The following is a 7,298-nucleotide window of genomic DNA, read 5'->3' on the forward strand; positions in this document are numbered from 1 at the left end:
TAAAGAAATTTCAAAAAACTTTCGCTCTGCACCACCGTGGATGGTACAAATGTACCAATTTTGGTACAAATGTACCAAAACTGGTACATTTTTTATGCGTTGGTACATTGGATCACATTTTTACATTTTGGTACATTTTTAATATGCCTGTTTTAGTAGTTTTATGTTCACATATATTATTTTAACAAATGGCTCTGTTCCACCAGACACAAATTTTGTATCAGTTAGAAATTGAACCATGACTAACACTGGAAAATATCGCATACAGTCGATTTGCGATGACAATTGACAGGATAATTGAGAAAATATATATGCGCCAATGTAAGACCCACTACGTAAACAGTTATTTCGTGTGGTATATTTTTGCTAAAATTGGTAAATTGGTAAATCACAATTTTTGAATCACAATTTGTGAAATACAAAAATTAGTACATTTTTTCCAAATTTTGGTACAAAAAATTTTTTTGGAATGGCAACCGTGGATGCATCTTAAGGCAGTGAATGTCAAAGAATGGGGAGATAAGAATACATCAAAGTTTAGTGTTCGATTGACAAGTCATCTTTTTTTATTCGTGATGGGTTTCTCGCAAGTCACTTGTTAATTTTGTCTTGGCAATTCGCGCAAACTATAGAAAAACAAAATTATTGTAAAATAAAGTGCGTCGATAGCCAAATAAACGACAAAAGCTAAACATTTAAATAAAAAGTGCATAGTGCGGGAAAGGATTTCGTGCAACCACCAAACAAATTTCATCCACGCCGCATCGTCACCCGGCAGCAAAAAGCTTGCACGAAAGCTTTAAAAGCTTTCGCACGACCGCTTCGAAAGCTGCAGCGGATCAGCTGATAGCTGCAAGCGAGAGGCTAGCTCTGCGATCTGGCAGAAATTAGGAGGAGCGTTTTGCAGCGATACTGCGCCGCCGCCACCTTAAATTTCATTGGGAGTTATCTCTGAGAGGGATATCAAGGAGAACGCCAACATTACCACCGATGTTGTATATGTGATAGTGACCGTGCGACCACAAGTGTCTTCGTACCTCCAGAGAGTTGGCGAAGCTGATATCCGCGCCTATAGATGTTTTTTGTTATTTAATGTATATCTGCGTTATCTCTTTTGGGCCTTCTGATATTTAATTGTTGCTTTTTGTTATTCTAAATTGTCCCATTGTTGTACTGTTTGCGTACATGTATATATGTTGAATGAAAAACTGTGTTGTGGTATTTTATACTATGTAACCGTTGTAAATAAACTTCATTAGTTAATATAAAGGAATCCTACATATATCTTGTCCGTAAATACTTTTGTTCTCTGTCAAGATTTGCAATTTTAAAATTTAATTTATATTTGTTTACCAAAACAATGGAACATCTGGCATAAAAGCTCAGATCACCATTCGAGTAGAAAGCTTTTGGTCAGGGCTTTAAACTTTTGCTCCACAGCTCAAAACAACAACAACAAAACACCCATATCACCGGCTGAGAAAGATCTTTCGTCGCTGGAGAATGATGTAAGTGAGCTTTATATACATATCTTTTTTTCACATATTGTTCGTAACAGAGCTTTTTTTGTATACCCACTATCATAGGGTAGAAGGGTATTATAACTTTGTGCCGGCAGGAAATGTATGTAACACGTAGAAGGAGGCATCTCCGACCCTATAAAGTATATATATTTTTGATCAGCGTCAACAGCCGAGACGATCTAGCCATGTCCGTCTGTGTGTCTGTCCGTATGAACACCTAGATCTCAGAGACTATAAGAGAGAGCTATAATTTTTTTTCGACAGCATTTGTTATGTTTGCACGCAGATCAAGTTTGTTTCAAATTTTTGCCACGCCCACCTCCGCCCCCGCAAATCAAAAAAATCGAATAATAAGCGTAATTTTAAAGCTAAGGTTGTGAATTTTAATATATATAATAATAACTATAGTAGTTATGATTCCTGAAAATTTGGTTGCGATCAGATAAAAATTGTCGAAGTTATTAATGAAATACTTTTGTATGGGTAAAAACGCCTACTTACTAGGGGTCTGAGTTGCGTTGGCTGACAATCTGGTATATTGAGCCGTCCATGGTATATTTTGAATGCGGTACTATATCGATATACCACATATACCATTTGGTATATTTTTAGTATATTTGCAGTATATTCTGTATATTTTCAGAATAATACCGCAAAATATATTGCTTTTATTCAAAATGGGTAGCGGATATCTCACAGTCGAGTACACTCGGTTGTATTCCGTTCATGTTTTCTTTGGTTGATTTATTTGCCGTTTCTTTATGTATTTTAGTTTAAATGAATTGTTTATAATGTTTATTATGTGCTAGTAATTTTTCAAATTTGGAACCATGCAGCGTTTGTATAAGGAGGGTTGAGTGACGACGAGCTTCTCTGAGGGATCCTCAGATAGTTATATATAAATTGATATTTACGTTGGCTTTGCAGGATCATGGTAGGGTGGGCGTCTGCACCAATGAGTGCACCGTAAAGGAGAAGTGATCCAAGTCGAAGGTAGATCCCTAACTTGTCTTTCCTCTAGTTTTCTTTCAACTCTTTTGTTTACTGTCCTGATATGTCCCTTTTCCTTTTTCCCCCTCCAACTTAAGTACGAGAATTTTTTTAATAATATAGTTAATCTACGGAAGCACGTAGTGGAAAAGATAATTTTTCTTTGCCCACACCCATCCGACCAGACAACAACCGTAGCGATCGCGTACGCCTTTCTTAGCGCTACATTTACACCAGCTTCCCTCAGCGAACTAGCATCGTTGTACGCTACATATATCAATCTTGAAAATCCAATTATAATCTATGAAGACAATAAGGGATGTATTATTATAGCAAACGACCCCTCAGTCACAAAAGAACAAAACATATTGATATTTAGTATCAGATTTGCGAGATAAGCTGGGACTGCTTCATCACGAATTCGCTATAATCTAGTTTAAGTGTTGTTATTGTATCAAATTATTTTGTTTATTAATTAATATAATTTCAAATTGCTTTACAATTCCTTAAACAAAAATAAAATATGTTAGAAAAATAAAAGAAAATAGACAGAGGCATTAGAAAATCGTCAATACGATCATTTTGGCCACTACTGTAAATAAAATTAACGTTCAATACAAGGGGATCGTATTTTTATATATATTTGTATATTATTTAAATTTACAAACTACACATGCTGTCTGAATATATTTATCTGATCTAATGCAATTATGACACTTTTGCAGTAGTCTCTCAAAAGGTAAGATCGAATTTTTATAGTTGATTTAATTTGATTCCCTATTTAGAATGGTAACAAACAGTTAAACCTATTTAGACTGGACAGGATTATTAAAAAGTTCCGTTAAGTAGAATCTTTCGCGGCATAATTCCAAAAGCGACTATTTGGTTCTGAAAATGTGGCTTTTTTTTGTCAATATCTTGGTTTACTTATCGAAAATAGTGCAATATTGGTGGAAATCGACTTATTACTCCACCTTTATATTGCGGCAATAATCTCGAAATATAAAAAAAAAAATGTGCATGTATCGGGATTTGAACCCGAACACCACAAAATGCCGTGCTTGCAACCTTTCACTAGAGCCAACACAGTAATTATGCAGGTGCTATTTAACTCTAGGCATCTAAGATAATTATCAAAATCAATGCGTGATTAATTCTTACCATTAAAAAAGAATACAAAATTTTGTTTTCCCGACCGGGACTCGAACCCGGACACTCCAACATGTTGGGCTTGCACTACCACCAGAGCTACCGCAATGCTTGCCTGGCAAAAATTCTCTACTGAACCCTCCCCGAGGGTGCTGGATGGGTAGGATCTGTATTACCTCATTGTCGTCGTGTAGCAGATCTCTAATATACGCCGACGTTTCAGGTACTGCCGATCCTAACTGAGGGCTCTGCTCCTTATCTTTCGGACATCTATCTGTAGGTAAGAAACAGAATATATGGTACGAGGTGTCTGGCGGCAGACTGAAAACGTCTCGGATGGAGCATTTTAAAAAACCAACTGGGATGTCAGCCCGAAAGACGGTGGAAGGCGTGACTGCTACCACCCGCGGGCACGGGAGGGAGAGATCCGCTCTGCGTGTCGCCAGTGGTCACACCTCCGATGCGGCGGGTGCAGGCTAAATCAGTTGTAAAAATAATGTCACAATCAACAACTCGAGGTTGATGCCCGCGGGTGCCGTGGTCTTAGCCGACTCGGACCAAGTGAGCACTGCGTCAACCTCTACGGTGGAGGAGGAACGTCATCCTCTTCAGTCAGCTCGGCCTATCGCCAGCGCCTCCAAGGTTGCGCAGCGGGGCACGGGTGGCTGAAGAAGAAGGCCTGAAGGAGAGGCTAGCTGGGCTAATGCGTGGATGCGTGAAAGCCAACTTAGCCCCCTCCCAAAAGGCAATAAGGTGCAGACCGGTTCTGCCAACTCGAAGGTGGAGTTCACGGAAAGCAAGCGCCAACGGTCTGCTGAGAGTTCCAAGCAAGGGGCTCCAGTGAGCAAGAGGCTGGGAGCACTTGGCTCCACCAACAATAACACAGACAGTAACAGACATAGACAGAGAGCAACGGTTGCGAAAACCGCCAGGCGGCATCTCGACGTTGCTCTCATTGACAGAGGGGACTTTAACGGGAAAATGTCTGCAGAACGGTGGCGGTTGACCCATAGCAAGCTGGTCGACACACTGTTTGTTAGGATGGAGAGTGCCCCAGACAGCCCAATGCCTACTTTTGAATGCATGGGCTGGATGAATGACTTAAAAATACTAACATGCAAGGACGATCCAACGTTGCTTTTGTTGAAGGCGACCGTACCCAAACTGGACGGCTTGTAGGAGGGGGCCAAGGTCGACGTAGTGGATAGGAACAACATTTAGTCCATACCGAAGGCTAAAGTCCCTATAGCCATGCAGGGCAAGCGAGCGCTTCAGCTGCTTAGGAAACAGAACCCGGCCATGCCGATAATGATTGGTTAGTGCTGAAGGTTGATAAACCTTTACCTAGTGGTGGGCAGCACGTGATCATTCAGATCTTGAGGTCTTGAGAGCATGACCGACGCCACCCTGCACCTCAGCCTGACTGACGAGACGGAGGAGGTAGGGGAGGAACTGTACATGCAGACGGGCCCCCCGCGAGCTACTCCTCGCCCTAGAGGAAGAGTACCGTGGTAGTGGAGCTGGAGAGCTTTGAAGGATGTATGCTGCTAGCATCCTGCTACATGGCCCATGACGCACTGGCTCCACCTGAAGAGTTGAGGAGACTGGTGGACATGGTCTGCTCCTCCAATAAACATTTAATAACGCCCACTATAGCGTTTGGGGAAGTCATGTGGTCCCAAATGACTTCCGGCCAATCAGCCTAACTTCTTCCCTGCTAAAAACTTTGCAGAAGCTACTTGATTTACACATCAGAAGCAACTCACTACATCTGTTGTCCCCAAATCAGCATGCGTACACTAAGGGCAAATCAATTGAGACGGCTCTTCATGGTCTTGTAGCCTCCATTGAAAAAGCAGACCACTTTAAAGGATATGCCGACGCCCTCAACCTCTTCACCGACGGGTCGAAGATGGACAACGGAGTCGGCGCGGCCGTATACTGCCCCAACCCAGTTTCCAAGGCGAAAGTCTTCGCCATAGGTAAGGCTGCAGAGGTGGCTCGGGGTATACAGAACAATTACAACTCTATTAACATCTTTGTTGACAGCCAGGCTGCAATAAGATCAATGTCCTCAGATGTGGTCAAGTCCAAAGTTGTCCTGGACAGCAGAAGAGTAATAGAGTCGCTGAACGCATCTGCGGTTGTACGTATCTACTACTATCCTAAGCCACAAGGGCATCGAGGGCAACAAGATCGTAGATACTCTTGACAAAGAGTGGGTAGGGTTTGATTTCGGTAACATGTGTAATGTGCCGTTATCCCTAAGATCTCTAGGCAGGGAAATTGAAGTACGCTCTAGACTTCAGTGGAACGCGAGCTGGTGCAATATCAACTCGTGCAAAACTGGAGAGCTGATGTGTGCTTCAATTAATACCAATTTAACAAATTTCGTCATGCAGCTTTCAAGGAAAGACTAACTGGCCACTGTCTGTCGGCTGTCCATGCTGTAAGGATGGGCATCGCGAACAGTGTCCAGTCCGGAGTCAAGGAACCACTTGAGCATCTGCTTTGTAGATGTCCAGCGCTATCCCGGCTCCGGATGAAATACCTCGATTCACCGTGTCATAACGAACTTAGTGATGTTTCTCGGCTACCACCTAGGATGCTGCTGGTCTTTGCCAAAAATGCATCCATACTACTCGACTTCTGAGACGAAGACACCCTCCACCGGTACAGCTACAGACCTTTAGCAGGGGCGGCCGGTCCAACCTAACCTAACCCACCACAATGCTTATGAAGCCGCTATTTAATTCTAAGCATCTAAGACACGAGCAATTGTTGTCGTGTTTATCTGCGCTGCAAAACTACACATGCATACACATACCAATAAAGGCGAGCATGTAGCGGGCGTTTTTGCCCATACAAAAGTATTTCTTTAATAACGTCGGCAATTTTTATCTGATCGCAACCAAATTTTCGGGAATGACAATTAATATAGTTATTATTATTGTATACACCAAAAGCTCTAGCTTTAAAATTACGCTTTTTGTTGATTTACGGGGGCGGAAGTGGGCGTGGCACAAATTTGAAACAAACTGCGTGAAAACATAACAAATGCTGTCGAAAAATAATTAGAGCTCTATCTCTTATAGTCTCTGAGATCCAGACAGACGGACATGGCTAGATCGTCTCGGCTGTTGACGCAGATCAAGAATATATATACTTTATAGGGTCGGAGATCCTTCTACCTGTTACATACATTTCCTGCCGACACAAAGTTATAATACCCTTCTACCCTATGGGTACCGGGTAGACGAACATGTCTATATCGTCTTGGCCGTTGACGCTGATTGAGAATATATATTTTAAGAGATCGGTGATGGCTCCTTCCACCTGCAGGAAATGTAGGAATATTAGCTGTTGCATAATACAATGTAACACGCAGAAAGTATTAAAGGATTTCAAACTAATTGTGAGGATGATTATTAATTTATTAATAGGTGGCACTAGAGTTAGTTTAGATGTAGAATTTTGAGCAAGTCTTTCCGCTGCACCTCGGCGAAACAAAAACAAATGCAGTTAAGTCGGGCTTGAAATCCTAATTTTTGAGGCCAACTTTTAACTATTAAACCAGTGCTAACCTACACCACACGAGTAGATCTTAACATTATACTTGTGCTGAAATATTTTTAA

Source organism: Drosophila nasuta, unplaced genomic scaffold (genome assembly GCF_023558535.2).
Source record: "Drosophila nasuta strain 15112-1781.00 unplaced genomic scaffold, ASM2355853v1 ctg16_pilon, whole genome shotgun sequence".
NCBI classification, from domain to species: Eukaryota; Metazoa; Arthropoda; class Insecta; order Diptera; family Drosophilidae; genus Drosophila; species Drosophila nasuta.